General features: G+C 42.3%; 1 protein-coding gene across 1 annotated transcript in view; it reads left to right on the top strand.

Annotated features, from left to right (window-relative positions):
* Positions 1-21,528, top strand: part of LOC100556126 (G protein-activated inward rectifier potassium channel 1) — a 37,665-nt gene that overhangs the window by 7,731 nt on the left and 8,406 nt on the right. The gene's annotated exons all lie outside the window — the stretch shown is intronic.

The following is a 21,528-nucleotide window of genomic DNA, read 5'->3' as shown; positions in this document are numbered from 1 at the left end:
CATTCACTGACAAATGGAAAGGACGATCCAATTATTGCAAACATTTTCATTGATGCATAGTAGTCTTGAATCCAGACTGCAATCTTTTACCTACTTACTCAGGAATGAGCTCCATTGAATTCCTAGATAGCCATAGAATTAAATGGGTAGTTACACTTTGTCTCTTTCAAAAGCAATGTTTTAATCGTGTTAGAAGTAACTTGAGAACATATTGCAAGTTGCATCAGGTGTGAGAGAATTGGCTGTTTACGGAGATATTGCCCAGGGGATGCCCAGATGTGTTACCATCCTGCTGGGAGGCTTCTCTCATGTCCCTGCAAACTAGAGCTGACAGACGGGAGCTCACCCCATCTTGCTGATTCAAACTGGCAACCTTCAGGTCATCAACTCAACCTTCAAGTCAGCCGTCCAGCCAGCACGAGGTTTTAAATCATTATGCCACCATGGCATCTTTTAAAAAAAGCAATGGCGTCATGCTTTCAATGCGATCAACATACCACTAATGTAATCTGTATGTAATTTTATAAAGTTCCTTTTCCTATCATCCCATCTAATTGGTATGTTCTGGATCTATATTACATAAGTTTTTACAAATCAGAAATGGGGAACATGTGACTTCCCTGATATAGTACCGTTTTCATCACTTTTGGCCAATATATCTAAAGCTCAGAGATAAAGAAAGTTGCACTTCAACCATATGTTTTACCTATTCCCTAAAGCTTGCTCCCTGTTGATCTGGTCCTTACAAGTTATATATTAGCTTCCTAAATCACCTCTTCCTTGGCATCTATTTTCTCAAAAACAAAATGGGTTGGATCCATATATGGGCTGCAATAGCACATATTATTCTGGTTGAGTCATATTGAACTAAATGGGCTTTATATTTGCGCAGTCATACATAGGATCAAATTCCTTGTGCTTTGGAACATGGGAACAATTAGTCTTGATTCAAACAAAATGAATTTAGTGGAAAGTGAGTGTAATGAACTTGGCTTTGATGCACTCCCAATCCCCTTTCTTCTAAAAATCTATTATTTCCCTCTGTGTATGCTTGTATGCATAGCACATGGTGAGGAAAATGTGACTAATTTGGGGACATCTTTCCCCAATTTGGAGCCCCCGGTGGTGCAGCGGATTAAACCATTAAGTTGATGAACTTACTGACCAAAAGACTGGCAGTTGAAACCTAGGGAGCAGGATGAGCTTCTGCTGTTAGCCCCAGCTTCTGACAACCTAGCAGTTGAATAGATCAATGTGAATAGATCAATGGGTAACGCTCCGGTGGGAAGATAACGGCATTCCATGGAGTCATGCCAGCCACATGACCTTGGAGGTGTCTACAGACAATGCCGGCTCTTCGGCGTAGAAATGGAAATGAGCACCACCCCTCATGGTGAGACACGACTAGATTTAATGTCAGGGGAAAACCTTTACCTATCCCCATATTATCATCATGCCACATTTAAAGACATAATGCAGTTTCAAACTATGTTATATGGCAATGTAACTCCAGTCTTTGTTGTTATTCTATCATTGTTTTTAGCTTGATCACAGCATAGGCAAGGGTTGGAAAAATGTATAGCCCTCCATATATTTTGACTACAACTTCCATAATCCCTGCCATTTATCAGGTTGCTTCCAGGAGCTTAAGCCTAAACATCTGGAACAGAACCACCCCTGGAATAGAAATGATGTTATTCCAAGGCAAGGAGGACCCATCCCAATCTGAACAATAACATTGATCTGATTTCCCTTTAGTGAATACCGTAAGTATTCTAAGTTGGCCCTGGTCTGTCACCTACAGCCCCATGTATTTGAATGTAGCTACTCTGCAGTAAGGACACAAAAATCCAGAACTGGTTCTGAAGTCCATCCTTGCAGGAAGGTGGCATTTGGAGGTGGATGGGGGGAATCGTTGGCTAGCCAGCCCTCTTTCCTCTTGGCAAGAACTCTTCCCCTGCTGCTGCAAACCCAGTCGCAAGAGTAGGAAGCGCTTCAAGCTGTCACTCGCGTTTTTGCTGCTGTCTTCGCAAGTTCCTGTATCCTTGGAACAAGCTGTTCTCTGACATGGCCCAAGTCCAAACCCAAGCGCTTTTGACTATCAAAGGCAACCCCTGCTGGACTGCTGAGCTCTAGAGACTTTCCAAAGATCATCCCAGCAGAAGGGGCACATTCACGGGCCGCGGCAGTTGGCATCTAGCAGGCATCCATCTCAGTTGGCACTTACCAGGGCTTGATTCCAACAATTAAGATTGAAGGTCAAAAGCAATCTGGTTTTTCCCCTATGAATCAACAGAATATCTACTTTCTGTTTCAAAACGAAACGTCCCGAGAGTTTTAGCATTCATTTTATTTCTTTAGCTTCTTGTTCTTAAAAAAACTAAATTTCCTAGCCGCTACTGTTACAGAGGAAAATGCATCAAAATCTCTAATCTGCCCTCAGGTGCATCCATGCTGTAGCATTAATGCAGTCTGACACCATTTTAACTGTCATGGCTCAATGCTATGGAATACTGGGATTCATAGTTTGATGGCACATTATCGCTTTTTGCCAGAGAAAGGTAAAGACCTTATAAAACTCCAATTCCCATGGTTCCACAACATTGAGCCATGTCAAAGTCACATCAAACTGCAGTGTTGATGCACCACTTATTAGACTCTCAGAAGAGCTTTTGAAAAATCCAGAAGTCTGAAGCTTTACTTGAACTGAAGGCCAGCCTCAGATATTGTTGGGAATATACAGTAAAGGTTAAGGTTTTCCCCTGACATCAAGTCTAGTTGTGTCTGACTCTGGGGGTTGATGCTCATCTTCATTTTTAAGCCAAAGAGCCAGCATTGTCCGTAGACACCTCCAAGGTGATGTGGCTGGCATGATTTCATTGAGCACTGTTACCTTCCCACTAGAGTGGTACCTATTGATCTACTCACATTTGCATGTTTTCGAACTGCTAGTTTATCAGAAGCTGGGGCTAACAGCAGGAGCTCACTCGGCTCCCCGGATTCGAACCACCAACCTTTTGGTCAACAAGTTCAGCATCTCAGTGGTTTAACCTGCTACGCCACCAGGGGCATATAGAATATTTAAAAAATGATACTTCAGAGCATATGGAGATTGTAGCTTCCTCACCTCTAAATTATCCAACCCCACTCCTAAACCTGGGATTAATAGTAAAGGTAAAGGTTTTCCCATGACATTAAGTCCAGTCGTGTCCGACTTTGGGGGCTGGTGCTCATCTCCATTTCTAAGCCAAAGAGCCAGCGTTGTCTGTAGACACCTCCAAGGTCATGTGGCTGGCCTGACTGCATGGAGCGCCATTTCCTTCCCGCCAGAGTGGTGCCTATTGATTTACTCATATTTGCATATTTTCGAACTGCTTGGTTGTCAGAATCTGGGGCTAACAGCAGGAGCTCACTCCACTCCCTGTATTCAAACCACCAACCTTTAGTCAGCAGGTTCAGCAGCTGAGTGGTTTAACCTGCTACACCACCAAGGTTATATAGAATACTAACAAATGATACTTCAGAGCATATGGAGGCTGTGGCTTCCTCACCTCTAAATTATCCAACCCCACTCCTAAACCTGGGACTAATAGTAAAGGTAAAAGTTTTCCCCTGACATTAAGTCCAGTTGTGTCTGACTTTGGGGATTGGTACTCATCTCCATTTCATGTGGCCGGCATGACTGCATGGAGCACCGTTACCTTCTCGCTGGAGTGGTACCTATTAATCTACTCACATTTGAATGTTTTTGAACTGCTAGATTGGCAGAAGCTGGGGCTAACAGTGGGTGCTCACACTGCCCCCCCCCCCCCCCGGATTCAAACCTGCGAACCTTCGGTCCACAAGTTCAGCAGCTCAGCACTTTAACACACTGCACCACTGGAGGGGGGGGGGCTGGGATTAATAGCAAGGTCTTAATTTTTCATCCATAGCCACAAAGATGACCACAGTATAAGTATCAATTAGACATGCAAAACAAATTCCCATCATGTCTATCCACTAGCCATAACAGTTGGGGATAATGGGAAAGTCCATAAATTCCTAGAAGTGTGCTCTATTTCAAAACATAGGAGACTTCTGTTGCAGGGAATTGATTTTGTACATGCTCAGAAGTTCTATCCAGGACAATAGTGCAGAAAAAGCAGACAGAGGCATTTATCCTCGCCTTTTCTCATTAACCTAGAATGCAAGGTCGCCTAATAAAGCTGATGGGCGGTTGGTTCATAATGTAGGGAGCACTTTGGCGCCAGAAGCACACTTAAAAGATGGAATTTGCTCCCACAAAATGTGGCAATAAGCACCCACTAGCTCAGCATACATTAACAGGGAGCTAGATAAATTCATTGACGGATGGCTCTCTCAACAAGGACATTAGCTCTGCTAACGAGAGTGGTGCAGTCACATCATTTTATATTCTGAACTTAATCGTCTCCCACTCTCTCCTCTTATCACACTACTTACATTAAAATGTGGCCGTCCAGCATCATGGCCCTGAACAACCACCACCAAGTCCTTCTTAAATAACCAGGTATTTACATGGAATCGAGGTAGTTTTTTCACTACTTCTCAGTAGGTCCCTTGGTATTCACTGGGATTTGGTTCCAGGAATTCCATGGATACCAAAGCAGTGGATGCCCAAGTCCGATTATATGCAATGGCATAGTAAAAACAGTGACTCTTACATTAAATGGTGAACCGCTGAAACCTGTGCCAGAGTGGATCTATGAAATAGTGGGAGGCTTTAGCAGGGTATATACCTACCTAAACAGAAGGCACACCCTGCTTTTCATTTTTTTCAAGTATTTTTGAACCATAGTTGATTCAATCCAAAGATGCTTAACCTGTGAATCCAGACACCTGACTGTACCAAGAAGCAAAGGAACATAATGTCTGTAGCATTGTTTTGCTCATGCAATGGAGGACTTAAACTCAGTACTTTGGTAAAGGGAACAAAATGCTGGAATAGACTAGGGCTTCATAATTTTTTCCATTCAAGATTCCTTTTGACCCAAGAACTTTTTTCATGACCCCAGGCATAAAAATCAAACCATTACTGCTAAATCAGTATTTCCTAAACTGCTAAACAGGATGATTTTGTGTTGTCGAAGGCTTTCAATGACCGGAATCACTGGGTTGCTGTGAGTTTTTTGGGCTGTAGGGCCATGTTCCAGCAGCATTCTCTCCTGATGTTTCACCTGTATCTGTAGCTGGCATACAGACCTCTGAAGATGCCAGCCACATATGCAGGTGAAATGTGAGGAGACAATGCTACTGGAACATGGCCAAACAGCCCAAAAAACTCACAACAACCCATGCTGATTTTTTTATTTTATGAAGTACAGCTGAAGCGTTACTGCAGAGTCCACTGTAAATACTACAAAATAGATTTGTATAAATATCTAAAACAGCCACCGTTCAGAACATTTTTGGGACCCCAACGTGAAGCTAAGGGGACCCTATTTTAGGACCAGGACCCACAGTTTAAGAAACAGTAGACTAGATTTTGGTCTGACGGAGCAAACTTCCCAGAATGTTTGCTGCCCCATCTGGAGCTCTAAATGCAGCCCATCTCTGCAAGTTTTCAAGCCACCTGATTATTTTGGTGCCAGAAACAAAACATCCAGCAAGCATCCCATCCCCAACAGTACAGCTAATTCAATAACCTTTTGTTGACCTTTTACAACGGTCAAAATCCATTGCCTGGGGCACAGGCCCACAGCCCGAAGTTCTGAGCTAGGAGTGGCCTGTATACAAATGGGATGTCCAACATGTTCAAATGAAAACTAACTGGAGTGTGATAATTCTAAATACAATACAAAATATTCCCCCAGGAAATTAATATTAACATAGACCAGACAGGCACATCATGGGGAGATCAATAGCCAGTCTGTTCCTGTTCTGTGTGCGTGACCAGGGCTCCTTCAACACTACCATATAAAATCTAGATGATCTGCTTTGAACTGGATTATATGACAGTGTAGACTCTGGATTATATGGCAGTGTAGAAAGGGCCCAGATTTTCATCTGTGGTTGATTTCATTTGCCAAACAGTAGATCTGTTCCTTAGAGCTCTTCATCATTTCTTGAGATTCAATAAGCTTCTCTGAAGGTGAATTGTAAAATTAATGCAGTTTGACACCACTTTACTGGTCATGGCTCAATGCTATGGAATCATGGGTGTTGGGAGCTTTACAAGGTCTTTAGCCTTCTCTGGCAAAGAGTGCTAATGCATCACAAACTACGTATCCCAGGGTTTCACAGCATTGAGCCATGGCAGCTAAAATGGTGCCAAACCGCATTAATCCTACAGTGAAGATGCACCCTGAGTCTCCTTCCAATTCGGATCTTTCTGAGTAAATTTACTGCATCCTTTTGAGGAAATTGGAAAGAGAGGGCTGACCCAAGATATTACATTACATGAAGCTCATCAACAAAATCAGAGTACTGTACATCCCACTTAAAGCCAACCACATTGTTTTGACACCAAAAAACTCCACAAACCCTTCCACATTTTCCTTCAGTTAAATAAAAACCCAATAAATTAAATAACCAGTGTGCTGGCTTTTCTTAAGACCATCCAATATCAGCTACTAGAGGCAGCCATATCACTGGCTCTGACTCAAAGACTGAGCCAGGTCTCACTATCAGATATGCCCTCCATGTAGCATGACCCTATGCCAGTGTTTCTCAACCTGGGGGTCAGGACCCCTAGGGTGGTTGCAAGGAGGGTGTCAGAGGGATCGCCAAAGACCATCAGAAAACACATATTTCTGATGGTCCTTTTGACAGAGAAGGCTGAAGATCTCTCTGCCTCTCATGGGAGTTCTCTGTGGGAAGTTTGACACAGTTCAGAATGCTCTGTGATTGTAGGTGAACTATAAATCCCAGCAACTACAACTCCCAAATGTCAAGGTCTGTTTTCCCCAAACTCCACCGTGTTCAAATTTGGGCATATTGAGTATTTGTGTCAAGTTTGGTTCAGATTCATCATTGTTTGAGTCCACAGTGCTCTCTGGATGTCCACGACCCGAAAGCTCCGTATTGTTCAGAATGCGGCAGCCAGGTTACTCACAAGAACACCCATGAAATGCCACATAACACCAGTGCTGCAGCATCTGCATTGGCTTCCAACTGACTACCGTGGTCTATATAAGATGCTAGTTCTGACCTTTAAAACTCTTTACGGCCAGGGCCCATCGTATCTTAGGGACCGTCTCTCCTTCTCCCATCATCGGAGGTCGCAACGACCATCCCAACGAGACTTACTTTATGTACCGGGTCCTAGAGAAGTGCACTTGGAAAGGACCAGACACAGAGCTTTTTCTATTTCTGCCCCTGCCTTATGGAATGCCTTGCCGCCCTATATGAGAACCATGCGTGAGTCAGGGCCTTTTACCCTCGCACTCAAGACCTGGCTCTTTACTAGAGCTTTTAATCTATGTTAATTTTATTAATATTTGTATGTATGTATTTTTATCTTTTACAATTTTATTTTGTAAATCGCCTAGAGCATCGTGGATGGAGGGCGATTAATAAGTAATTAAATGATTATGATGATGATGATGATGATGATGATGGATGTAGGCGAACTAGAACTCCAAAACTCAAGGTCAATGCCCACCAAACCCTTCCAGTATTTTCTGTTGATGATGAGAGTTCTGTGTGTCACATTAGGATCAATTCCATCGTTGATGGCATTCAGAGTGTTCTTTGGTTGTAGGTGAACTATAAATCCCAGCAACTACAACTCCCAAATGACACGATCACCCCCCAACCACATCAGTATTTAGATTTAGGCGTATCAGATATTTGTGCCAAATTTGGTCCAGTGAATTAAAACACATCCTGCATATCAGATATTTACATTACAATTCATAACAGGAGAAAAACTACAGTTATGAAGTAGCAACGAAAATAATTTTATGGTTGGGGGTCACCACAACATGAGGAACTGTATTAAGGGGTCGAGGCATTAGGAAGATTTTGCCCATTGCAGTTCTCTTTCAATTTCTCTTTTTTAAAAAAAACTCACTCTCATTTGCATTTGTACCTGTACATCAATTTTATATGCAACACATTATCATCTCCCATCTATAGCTGGCACCTTCGTAGCTGACTGACCAGATCTCATTACTAGGTCGTTTGGTCATTTTCCCCACAAGGCAATTCTCTTTCCAGTCTTCTTTTTGAAAATCTAAATTTGCATTGGTAGATATAAATCAATTTTATGCAGTCCTGGGGCACTTATTAGAGTTTTCTCATCCATTGCTGGATTTATATCTTACTACAATGCAGTCTGAGCCCTGCCACATGCATAATGGGGACCTTCTTACAGCGACACCAGAGGCAAGTGTAAGATTAGATTTTTTTAAAGGATAATGGAAAGGGAATTGGCACCTGACTGACATGGGGAGATACCTATAGATCACCTCATCATCATTTTCCCCATATGGGTAAGGGCTATATCCCCATTCCCTTTCCATTATCCTTTAAAAAAATCTAATCTTACATTTGCACCTATAGATCAATTTAATGCTACCTCCCCCTAGGTCATTTTATCCATGTTCTCCCATCTATAACTGTTAGCTGACAGACCACTTGACAAGGTGGTCTTAGTCAATCTTCTCACATGGCCAAGGGCTGTGTTGTGATTCCTTTCCCTCTTTTAAAAATCTAATTTTGCATTTGTATTCATATGTCTGTTTTATGCAACCTATTAAGGCACTTTATCAGAGTTTACTCCTTTTGCAGCTGGCATCTAGGTAGCTGACCAACCTCTGGAGGTACCTATAGGTCACTCTTTCCCACATGGTCAAGGGCTGTATCACAATGCACTTTCCATTTAAGGTAAAGGTAAAGGTTTTTCCCCTGACATTAGTTGTGTCTAACACTGGGAGTTGGCGCTCATCTCCATTTCTAAGCCGAAGAGCCTGTGTTGTCGGTAGACACCTCCAGGTCATGTGGCCGGCATGACTGCATGGAGCACCGTTACCTTTCCGTTAGAGCGGTACCTATTAATCTACTCACATTTGCATGTTTTCAAACTGCTAGGTTGGCAGAAGCTGCGGCTAACAGCGGGAGCTCACCCCACTCCCACTCAAACCGCTGGCATTTTGGTCAGCAAGTTCAGCAGCTCAGCAGTTTAATAATAATAATAAAAATAATAATAATAATTTATTTCTTATAACCCGCTTCCATCTCCCCGAAGGGACTCGGCACAGCTTACATGGGGACAAAGCCCTGAGAACAAGCATACAATTAAAACACAGTACAACTTACAGAATTAAAATGCATAACAGGACAAATACTTAAAACATCTTAAAAATAAAACACACAACTTAGCAATTCCAGAATCAAAGTGGGACTATTCAAGATGCATGGGAGGGGCAGGTTTATGCAATCATAGATAATAGGACCAGAGTAGAATAAAGTGCTAGAACCAAACAGGAGCAAGTTAGGACTGTGCAGTGGATGTGCAGATTATTTAATTAAAAGCACATTGAAACAACCATGTTTTCAAGTCTTTACGGAATATTGCCAGGGTGGTGCTAATCTAATCTCCCTGGGGAGAAAGTTCCAGAGCCGGGGGGCACCACCAAGAAAGCCTCGTCCCCATCAACCACGCTTGTGATGGTGGTGGAAGCAAGAGAAGAGCTTCCCCGGAAGATCTTAGAGCCCGCACTGCTTCGTAACCCACTGTGCCAATAGGGGTTCCATTTCCATTTAAATCAATGTTATTTATGCTGTTCTCCAAGGCCCTTTATCCATGTTCTGCCATAGCTGGCACCTGAATAGCTGGCCAGGTGACATTTCCAAGTGACAAGGTGTGTTACCTATCTCAGCTTTCCCCACATGAGCAAGGGCTGTATGGCAATGTCCTTTCCAATGTTTTCTTTTAATATAATCTTGCATTTGCACCTATAAATCAATTTTATGCTACCCCTTAAGATACTTTGTCAGTGTTCTCCCATCCACAGCTGGTAGATGACTAACCAGGTGGTATGACCAAGTCACAGCATGGTGTTACCTACGTCAGCTTTCCCACATGGGCAAGAGCTGTGTCACAGTTCTCTTTCCATTGTTCTTTTTTAAAGTGTAATTTTGCATTTGCAGCTATACATCAATTTTAACAGCATTCTCCCATTCACAGCTGGCACTTGGGTAGCTGACTAACATTATGGTATTGCCTAGGTCAGCTTTTGCCACCTAGGCAAAGGCTTTTTTAGAATTCCCTTTGCATTGTTCTTTTTAAAAAATCTAATCTTGCATTTGTACCGATAAATCAGTGTAATGCAACCACTGAAAGCACTTTGTTGGTGTTCCTGCATCCACAGCTGGCACCTGGGTAGCTGACTGGCAAAGTGGCATTGCCAAGTGACATGGTTACCTAGGTCAGTTTTCCCCTTATACGGCAATTTCTTTTTTCACTAAAAACCTAACCTTGCGTTTGAACCTATAAATCAATTTTATGTTACCTGCCAAGGCACTTTACAGTTGTTCTCCCATCCACAACTGGTAGCTTACAGACAAGGTGGCATCAGCAAGTGACATTATTACCTGGATCAGTTTTCCCCATGTGTGCAACGGCCCGTATCTCAATTCTCTTTCCATTGTTCTTTTCTTTTAAATCTAATCTTGCATTTGTCCATGTGAATATATTCAGTGCAACTGCCCTAAGGCAAGGCACTTTATCAGTGTTCCCGCATCCACAGCTGGCACCTGGGTAGCTGACTGGCAAAGTGGCATCATCAAGTGACACGGTAGTGTTGCCTAGATCCATTTTCCCAGTTGGGCAAGGGCTCTATGGCAATTCCCTTTCCAGTGTTTTTTTTTTTTTAATTCCACCTTTTCTTTGTATCTCTAAATTAATTTTATGCAACCCTTCCTAAGGCACAGCTGTTCCCTGACAAACTAGGTGGCAAGTTTGGTATTAACTTCTAAGTTAACTTCTAAGTGGCAAGGTGGTATTAACTTAGGTCAGTTTTCCCCACATGAGCAAGGGCTGTATGGCACTTCTCTTTCCCTTGTTCTTTTTCTTTTCTTTTTTTTAATATTCCTACTTACAGAGTAGGTACTTGTTATTATTATTGTTATTATTATGTGAGGCCTGTCTGCTGCTGCTGCCCCCGCACACCTGATTAGCCCAACTGAGATTTCCTCTGCTGCTGCTGCTGCTGAAGGAAAAAGAAGAGTGAGGGAGAGATAAGGCTTATCTCGCCGTGGGCCTCGAGCTGCTTCCCAGCTTCCGAAGGAAAAGACATCCCTCCTCCTCCTCTCTTCTAAGTACAGTTCTTATTTGCCAAGAGCAGCCGCGGGCTACTCGGCTCGCTTTGCTGTCTCGCCCACTCCCTGCTCCAGACTCAGTGCGCCTCCATCACTGGGGATGGAGACTTGCTGCTCGGATGATGATGATGATGATTATTATTATTATGATATCATCTTGCATGGCACAATGGGGTTGTTCTGTATGGTCTTGATAATAAGAGCGGTTTGACAGTGGAATACTCTGCCTGGGAGAGTGGTGGAGTTTCCTTCTATGGAGGTTTCTAATCAGAAGCTGGATGGCCATCTGTCAGGAGTGCTTTGATGGTGTATTCCTCCATGGCAGGAGGGTTGGACTGGATGGCCCTTGGGCTCTGCTCCAACTCAATGATTCTATTAACTTGTCAGTTGTGGGAATGGGATAGAAGGTAATAGGATCCAGGAAGATGGAAGCTTTGTTGCCTTGTAAAATCGGCTCTGGACATTCTCCGACATCACAACCAGTTCAGCAAATCAGTGTGAAAGATCTCACCCTTCAAATGCAATGCAGCAATGGATGTTAAGAATGTTTCATTCTTATGTTTTCCACAGTTTGTTTGCGTTTCTTTGCCATTCCTGTTGTTCCCAAATTGTTGCATTCCCAGGGGGTGCATCTGCAATATAGAATCAATGCAGTTTCACCCCACCTGAATGGCCATGGCTCAATGTTACAGAATCGTAAGAGCTGTAGTTTTACAAGGCCTCTAGCCTTTTGTGCCAGGTAGTTCTGGTGTTCCTCCATGGCAGAATGGGGGTTGGACAGAATAGGCTATAGGTTTCTTCCAGCTCTATTATTATATGATACTCAAACTGTATTTTTATTTTTATTATTATTACTGACAAAAAGACATAGTATGGCACAGCAAACGAGATATATATGCTGGATTTCGTATCATAAAATCATTATAATAATAATAATAATAATAATAATTATTATTATTATTATTATTATTATTAGTATTACTATTACTACCTCTACTACTACAATTATTACAGATTGAGTATCATAGAACCCTAGAGCTGAAGTGCCTAATCACAGTAGCGCAGTAGTTCTCAACCTGTGGGTCCCTGGATGTTTTTGGCCTTCAACTCCCAGAAATCCTAGCAGCTGGTAAATTGGCTGGGATTTCTGGGGGTTGTAGGCCAAAACACCTAGGAACCTGCAGTTTGAGAACCACTGCACTAGAGCATGAATCCACTTTAAATCCGGTTCCTGCCTCCTGCAGAATTCTGGGGTTTGTTGTTTGGTAAGGCTCAGGACCTGTCTGTCTGAGCTGTTTAAAGCCCCCTCCCTAAAATGGATTTAAAGTAGATTCAAGCTCTAGTGTGATGAGGTCCTTGGAAGAGACCCCCAACTCAGCCTTACTCCCTGTTATGTAGGAACACCCAGTCAAATCACTCCTGACAGATGGTCATCTAGCCTCCGATTTAAAACCTCCAGAGAAGGAAGTCTCCACCAGACTCCCAGGCAGCAGCATATTTCAGTGTCATACAGCTCTCTTACAATTAGGAGGTTTTACCTAATGTTTAGGTGGAATTTCTTTTCCTGTACTTTGAATCCATTGCTCCATCTCCCCCTCTTGCAGCAGCAAAAAGCAAATTGTAGCTAAAGTACCAAAAATTGACAAAATCAATCAAATCAATCAAAAATTGACTATAAAAAACCCTAGCAACAACAAAAGCAGCAGTGTGTTCTTAGAATCATAGAATCATAGAATAGTAGAGTTGGAAGAGACCACATGGGCCATCCAGTCCAACCCCCTGCTAAGAAGCAGGAAATCGCATTCTTACAGCCCATGCCCGTAAAACTGTGTTTCAGAACATCAATGTAATGAGGCAATAATTATTCTGACCAGAGCACATATACATTAAAAAGTTTCAAAAAACAAATTACCATAAAGTTTTAGCCTAAGTCAACTGATACAATACATATGAGCTGGGCTTACAAAAGTGTATTGTTTACTAACTACAGGGATATTTTTAATACAAAATAAAGTTCTACTGAAAATTTATTTTTGGCAGAAAAAAATGTATAGACAGTCATTCTAGTGTCCTCTCTGATGGTGTCATCTAATACAGTTCACATTCCCCACACCTCACTAGTGACGCCACTATTTTTAAGAGGGAGGTTTTGCTGGTAAAACAAAGATGCAGTTGCACAACTTTGAGACCAGCTTCTGCTTGTACGCACACACACTGCCCACCACTTCTCATGCTTTGCCGCACCGGGAGCCGAGAGCAAAGGGTTGCAGTGAATAAACAGATTTGTTGTGGATTTATATGCTTGAATCCCACCACAAACACCTGCTTTTATTGTGTCTTCAAGTCGACGCTGACGCATGGCAACTCTATCAGAGGGTTCTCTTGGCATACTTTACTCTAAAGAGGTTTGCCACTCCAATAACAATAGAGATTTCTGTTGTTCTTGTGTGCCTTCAAGTCATTTCTGACTTTTGACAACTCTAATACAAAGCTAAGGTTGTAGTGGTTTAAGTGATGGACTACCAATCTGGGGAGCAGGGTTCAAATCGCTGCTCAGCCATGGAAACCCCCTGGGTGACTGTGGACAAATCACACTCTTGGCCTCAGAGGAAAGCAAAGGCAAATGTCCCATAAACAAATTTTAGTATTGATAGGCTTTTGTTAGGATCACCATAAATTGGAAATGAATTGAAAGTACATAGCAACAACCATCTTCATGAGCAGCTTAAATGCATTAAGTCACCAAATTTCATCTGATATTGAAGCTAAGCAGGGTCAGCCATGGCTACTATTTAAATGGGAGACCACCAATGAATACTAGGTGCTGTGAAATATATTTCAGAGGAGGGTAATGACATGCCACCTCTGACTAGTCTTTACCTAAGAAAACTCTGAAATCAATAGGGTCGCCATATGTTTACTGTTGATTTGAAGGCACATGCACATACAGTCTTTATGATGACCATATGAAAGGTCACCTAAAAGTCAGTTATCAGTGATGCAAGTGGAGCAAACGCTCTAGGGCCCACAGTGACTTCTTCATCTTGGAAAGAAGTGACAAGTGGAGTGCCGCAGGGCTCCGTCCTGGGCCCGGTTCTGTTCAACATCTTTATTAAGGACTTAGACGAAGAGTTAGAAGGCACGATCATCAAGTTTGCAGACGACACCAAACTGGGAGGGATAGCCAACACTCCAGAAGACAGGAGCAGAATTCAAAATGACCTTAACAGACTAGAGAGATGGGCCAAAACTAACAAATGAAGTTCAACAGGGACAAATGCAAGATACTTCACTTCGGCAGAGAAAATGGAATGCAAAGATACAGAATGGGGGATGCCTGGCTCAACAGCCGTAGGTGTGAAAAAGATCTTGGGAGTCCTCGTGGACAACAAGTTAAACATGAGCCAACAATGTGATGCGGCAGCTTAAGAAGCCAATGGGATTTTGGCCTGCATCAATAGGAGTATAGTGTCTAGATCCAGGGAAGTCATGCTACCCCTCTATTCTGCCTTGGTCAGACCACACCTGGAATACTGTGTCCAATTCTGGGCACCGCAAGTGAAAGGAGGCTGGAATGTGTCCAGAGGAGGGCAACTAAAATGATCAAGGGTATGGAGAACAAACCCTATGAGGAGCGGCTTAAAGAGCTGAGCATGTTTAACCTGCAGAAGAGAAGACTGAGAGGAGACATGATAGCCATCTATAAATATGTGAGGGGAAGTCATAGGGAGGAGGGAGCAAGCTTGTTTTCTGCTGCCCTGGAGACTAGGACACAGAACAATGGCTTTAAACTACAGGTAAGGAGATTCCACCTGAACATCAGGAAGAACTTCCTCATTGTGAGAGCTGTTCAGCAGTGGAATTCTCTCCCCTGGACTATGGTGGAGGCTCCTTCTTTGGAGGCTTTTAAGCAGAGGCTGGATGGCCATCTGTCGGGGGTGATTTGAATGCGATTTCCTGCTTCTTGGCAGGGGGTTGGACTGGATGACCCATGAGGTCTCTTCCAACTCTATTATTCTATGATTCTATGTTGCTGCTGGCCACTATAGGCACATACATGAATGCATGCATTTATGCACACTTCCATGTGTATACATATACACATGCAGTGAAGATAGAGAAATGCTAGGTCTCTTATTTTCTGTCTTCCTCAATGGATGGTTACATTCACTCCATCTCCACTCTCAGTTGCCAAGTAAGTAAAATGACAAGAAGTCAATTGAAGCCACTCTTTTGAGACTCTGGCCTTGTCATAATGGCTAAGACAAAGGCAATGGGGGGGAAGATGCACAAAGCCATTCTATCCTCTGGCCCAGAAGTGATGTCTGTGGCCTTGCAGAAGGCATCTCTTTGCTTGTGGGTGGTTCATGGTCCTTTGGTATTTTGGAGAAGGGACCCAAGCCTAGACAGAATTCTTGTATACTTCATATACACCTTAAATATCTAGCCTGAAGGTATTTTCATGTGATATTTCAAATAATTTTGTGCCTGTTTTACATGGAAGCATCAGGAAACAAAAGTGTCACTATCTCAGCCACCCATGTGGACAATTTTGGAGTGTTTCAGAATTCCAGATAAGGGATGCTCAACTTGTAGAATAATGTTATTGCTGTGCTTTAAAAAAAAAAAGCAGACACCCATTAAATCAAGTCACTGGAGTGTGTGCTGTGGCTGTTATACCTCTCTGCACACATCCGCTCAATCCTTGTCAAGCTGAAACACCTTCCCCTTGGATAACCTGGAATGAGAAACAACAATGCCAAATAAGCAAGGACTTTCAGGAATATATTAGCACTGCAACCCTGCTGAAGCAGATATAAGATCTCTGCATCCTTGGAACACAGAGAATTTTTGGGCGCAGTCACACTATACCATTGAACACTATTATTCCACTTCAACACCTATGGTTCCATCCTATGGACTCCTGCAATTTGTGGTTTAAGGAGACGCTGGGACTGTCTATAAGATAATTCCGAATGCCCCTCTTTGAACTGGCAATCCCATTGTTCAATGAGATGGAACCATAGCGGATAAAGTGGAATAATAGCACTAGAATTTTGTAGTGTAACTGGGTCCATGCTGTCTCTGTTACTGGAAGAGATATATGGCCTTCCTTCCTGACTAGTCACTTTCAGTGCACTTGTTGACTTTCAGAGAAGGTGCAGAGGTTGCCCAAGCTCCTTCCCTGGCTTAAACTAGTCATGCTATTTCTGAGATTCTAGGGGTTCTACTCCAAAGAAGAACTTTGAAATGTTTGACTTTCAAAGACTTGTAAGACTTCTGCAAACATTAGATATGACTTTTTCCCTGGAGGTCTCTGTCTCACCATTTGTCTTCCTGATGTGTCAGAGCAGGCAGGCAAGTGCCCAAATAACCATGCTATCCTTATAGCTGCAGCAGCAGCTGCCGAGCTGTTTGTCACAATGCCCTCCATCCTTTTGCCTTTGTCTCTCCTCCTTATATCATTTTCTCACTCCCTTTGTCCCCTTGTCTCATTGCCATCTGCCATGCCATCTTTTTGGCTCCAAGGGGGGTCCTTTTCTCTGTTCCCCCAATGGAATTTTTTTTCTTTTCATAAAATACAGCCATACAAGATGCAATCCTCAATGGAAATCCAGATGTAACATTGCTCCATGTCACTCAGACGATGGTAATTTTGACATTGCATTAAAGCAGAAGTTGGCAAATGCAGTGGGATCCCATGCATTGCCATAGGAAAATGTGGGTGTGGCCCAAAAATAAACCCAAAATGGGGGGAGGTATAAAACTGAAAGTGCCCAAAAATCCAATCCTGGTTTAATTTTTTTGTGTTAAGTTCGGCAGGAATTTTCTGTAACTTATTTAAAGGTTAATTGCTATTCTCTCGAGAAGGCAGTTTGCTACTGGAGGTAGAAGAAGAGTAGTCCCAACAAAGGTTTTCCTCAGGCAGAAATCAGTCAGGCCTTAAAGCTGCAAGGTTTTTCAATGCCAATCAAGGTGCTGAATTACAACATTCACACTTGCCTCAAACAGGCAAGAGTTCTTTCTCCCAATCTGGACTTTCCACAGGTGTATATAATATTAATTATATATTATATTTTACATGTAAAATATAATATATGTACGTATTACTAATAATATTACAATATATTGATACAGTACAATATAGTAATTTATTACCAGTATTGTACTATGCTAATAATATAATATTGTATGTAAATTTAATTTGTAAGCTGCTCTGAGCCCCCTTCGGGGTGAGAAGGGCGGCAAATGTAGCAAATAAATAAATATATAAACCCCACATTCCTAGTTTCCAACAGACCTCACAACTTCTGAGGATGCCTGCCATAGATGTGGGTGAAACATCAGGAGAGAATGCTTCTGGAACATGGCCATACAGCCCAGAAAACTCACAGCAACCCAATGATTCTGGCTATGAAAGCCTTAGACAACACAGTCGAGAATATAATAGCTTTATTGTCATTGTGCTATTGCATAATGATAGTAAAGTCTAAAAGGGTCAAGGGCCACAAAATCATCAAAGAGGTTCACACGTGGTCCCTATGTCATTCTTTCCCCAGCATCAAAACACAATCATGTGGAGCCACTAATAGATAGAACTTCCCTATTTCTTCCACAATTCTAACTCTCTTTGCAAGGCCACCCAAAGAGCAACATGCTCAGTTTTCTAGACATTCTTTATGTAATAAGGAAAGATCCCTGTTGCTGTCAATGAGATATATTTCCCTGGGAGATTTTTTTAAATGCTGGCTGGTCTCATGAACCACCAAGAACCCAACCTCTTGGGATGGCATAGCATCAGGGGAAGGAAAGAAAGTGGAAGAGTCCTTGGGTATTCAGGCGCATAACATCACATTTGGTTAGCAGATAAATCACACAGCAATCCAAGAAGGAACGAGGATTGACATCTCAGTTAATAAAGATGACATATCCCAACAGTGACCAAAGCGGGAAGCACATGTCTGGCTAATCCAGGTCGGCAAGGCATGCTGGTATTTTTGTGGCCACGTAGGAGGCAGGGAAAGAGACCCATGAAGGGTGAAATGCCAAATATGCCCAGGCTGGCATCTTTTAAGCTCCGTGCAGTGATGCTTATATTTGACCAAATATCTTGTAAGAGCTTGCCTTTTCCCAGCCTCTTTCTGGTTCCAACTTTCCATCTCTGTCAGGGTTATTTTTTTCCATTTTAATTTTATAAGACTAATTCTGCTCGTATCTACTGTAGACACCTTGCAGTGTTTTTCCTCCTATCCTAATTAACTCAGCGGTGCTGTTTTTTCTTTTCTGAAGATGGTAGGAAGGGATTGCATGAAGAGGTGGGAGAGAAGAGCTGGCGAAGCATTTGCTTTATCTGCGTAAACAGGCCCTGAATGCAAAGGTTCAGAATTTAGGGCTCAGAATTAGGAATAGTCAGAGCTTGAAGTCATACTTTTTGAAGAGTACAACTCACAGAATTCTTTGCCTGTGTTTTTCACACTCAAATTAAATCCTCTTCACCAGCCCACTGCACTGAAGGTTAGCCAATGGATCATAGGTCCTAAGTCAAGAGGAGCAAGTTTGCAAGGAGCAGCAAATCCTAGACTTTTTAGGGTCTGCTTGTTGGGTGAGTGGGCTTATTAACAGAGTAACTTATTAGCAGCAGCATGACCCAGCACCAGTAGCCAAAAGTGATAAAAAGAACAAAACACGCAGACTAATGTTATCTCTTCCTTAAGAGGATTTTCTTTGTAATAAAATAATATGGTTGCATTATTTACAAAAACAAGGATTCCACAATGCAAATAAAGTTCTTTATACTTCATTCTTTGCTTCCACTCTGGGTTTCTTTCTCATGCAGATAAACAGCTTCACTCTCACAGAGCCTCCTCTCACAAATAACTTACACAGGAGCTTCACACAGTAACTTTACACACAGCAGCCTTCACGCGTGAGGCCTTCAACTTGTCTCACTGAGGCCTTCTCTCACACTCTCTCACACTGAGGCCTCCCTCACACTGAGGCTGACTAATCTAGAGGCACACCTGCTTATATTGAACTACAGCTTTTGCTGAGTCATTGCATCCATTTAACCCTTTACATTTTTGTAATTAAAAATACCTAGTTAATTTTTAATATTTCTGACACTGCTCACACTACAAAATTATAGTGCTAGATTCCACTTTAAATGTTCTACCTGTATTCTATGGCATCCCGAACTTATAATTTGGTGAGATACCTGTGTTGTTTGTCCGAGCAGTCTAAATATCCTAGACTACAAATCCCAGAATTCTATGGATTAAAGTAGAATAAAGAGCTATAATTGTGCAGTGTGATCCTGCTTTCTTGGTAACTTCAAGAGCATTCATATAATCCATGATCAGCCCTATCACTTAGTATTATTATTGTTATTGTTATTATTATTATCATCATCATCATCATCATCATCATCATCGAGCTGAGCACAATGAAGCAGGAAATGCTTGGGAATCAGAAGCAACAGCAGGATTTTGTAGGAAAAAAATGCATACACCATGCCCAATTTCCCCACAATCATACAGTTACCCCGCTGTATGTTAAGTGACTAATCTGTCATTGGGATAGAGCAGTGGTCCTCAACTTGTAGGTCCCCAGGTATTTTGACCTACAACTCGCTGAAATCCCAGCCAGTTTACCAGCTGTTAAGATTTCTCAGAGTTGAAGACCAAAACATCTGGGGATCCACAGGTTGAGAACCACTAGGATAGAGAATTCACACTGGATTTTAGCTTGATGGTCACCAAAGAAGTTATCCGTGGTGCTGACAGGAGGGCTAGGCTTCAGCACCTTGGAAAGTTCCCTTAATGATCAGCCTCAAACACAGAGTAAAATGACTGCCTTGCTGATATGGAACCACCAGCTCCCATTGACTGTGTTGGAAAAGGCTGTCTCCCATCACTACAACTAAAGTAAGTTCAGCTGCCAGCCTGATCTTGTTTCCATACATGGAATGGAAGAGGGCACCATCCCTGTCTGTGCTTCAGGCTGCAAAATGTCTTTAGCCTGGCCTGTCATGAGTGCTGATGGATCCCCCTTCCTGCCATTTGCAAATATATTTTGTCATTCAGATTTTAAAATTGATGGCGAAATAAGACCACAAAAAGGATTTGTAACCAGGATCAATCCTTGCATTAGATAAATTAAAGCAGGTTCTGCAGAAACCAGGTCTGAGGCATCATGAAGAGGTCACACATTGTTAAAATGTATTATTGCAATGTTTACTTCCAAAACAGAGGAGAAGTGTAAGCTTTTCTGCCTCAGGTGCCAAAATAATTTAGCTGGCTTAGGCCAATTCTACTTCTAGTTGTGCTTCAACTCTCAAAAACAGGTCTAGGTCCCACCCTGAAGGCTGGGACTGGAAAGCTGTCTCACATTTTAGTTTCCTACCAATCTTTTCTCCAAAGGTTCCAGGCTGTTGTAAGAAACTGAAATCCTTTGAGTGAGTTACAGTGCTTTTATGTCCAGCTTACAGCAGCGTGATCTGATTTTTTGGTAATCAGAGTTACAGTATGTTCCAACGCAACAGCAACCAAAATCACCCCCCCCCCAAAAAAAAATCATTTTTTCAATTGTATTAGACTCCCAAATGTTCATTTCCATGGGGATGGGACAATGGTGGGACCAGAAGAGATGCATCCAGCTATTTTCCTTTATCTGGATGTACAGCAATGACGTAATCCTTTGGGACTACTGAGGACCCCAGGAAGGTCCCTATGGATGCCTATTTCTGTGTAGCCATCTTTTGAGCTCTCCACAGACACAGAAATAGCTGTCTGGCTCAGGGGGAAGTTGCCACACTGAAAATATCAATTTTGGAGGAGTTGCAGCAGGAAATATAGCTACATGCCAGAGATACATCTCCTAAGACACGTTCTGCAACATCAACTGCATGCCTCCCATCACACCAGTGCCCCCTCCCCAAGCCTAGGATCACTGTTTTAGGAGAACCATGTTAATTGATCTTCCCTATATCAGAAGCCCTGAAACGTTTAGAGTCCTTTTTAAAACAGGTTTTTTTAAAAGTGAAGCTTGTCTACATGCAATGCAACTAACGTAGGATGTTGCCATGTCGGTTAAAGTGGAATTACAGTACTATATATGTAAAGTATGAAATGACCTTCAATCTCTTCAGTCCATACTCATGTATAATGTGGTGCACATCACATCCTCAGAGGTTAATTTCTGAAAATAGTAATGTTCATATCCACTTTGATATTCCTAAATCTCCCA

This window comes from Anolis carolinensis, chromosome 6, assembly GCF_035594765.1.
Source record: "Anolis carolinensis isolate JA03-04 chromosome 6, rAnoCar3.1.pri, whole genome shotgun sequence".
Classification (NCBI taxonomy): Eukaryota; Metazoa; Chordata; class Lepidosauria; order Squamata; family Dactyloidae; genus Anolis; species Anolis carolinensis.
Note: the sequence above shows the minus strand (reverse complement) of the source record. Positions and strands in the feature narration are given on the sequence as shown.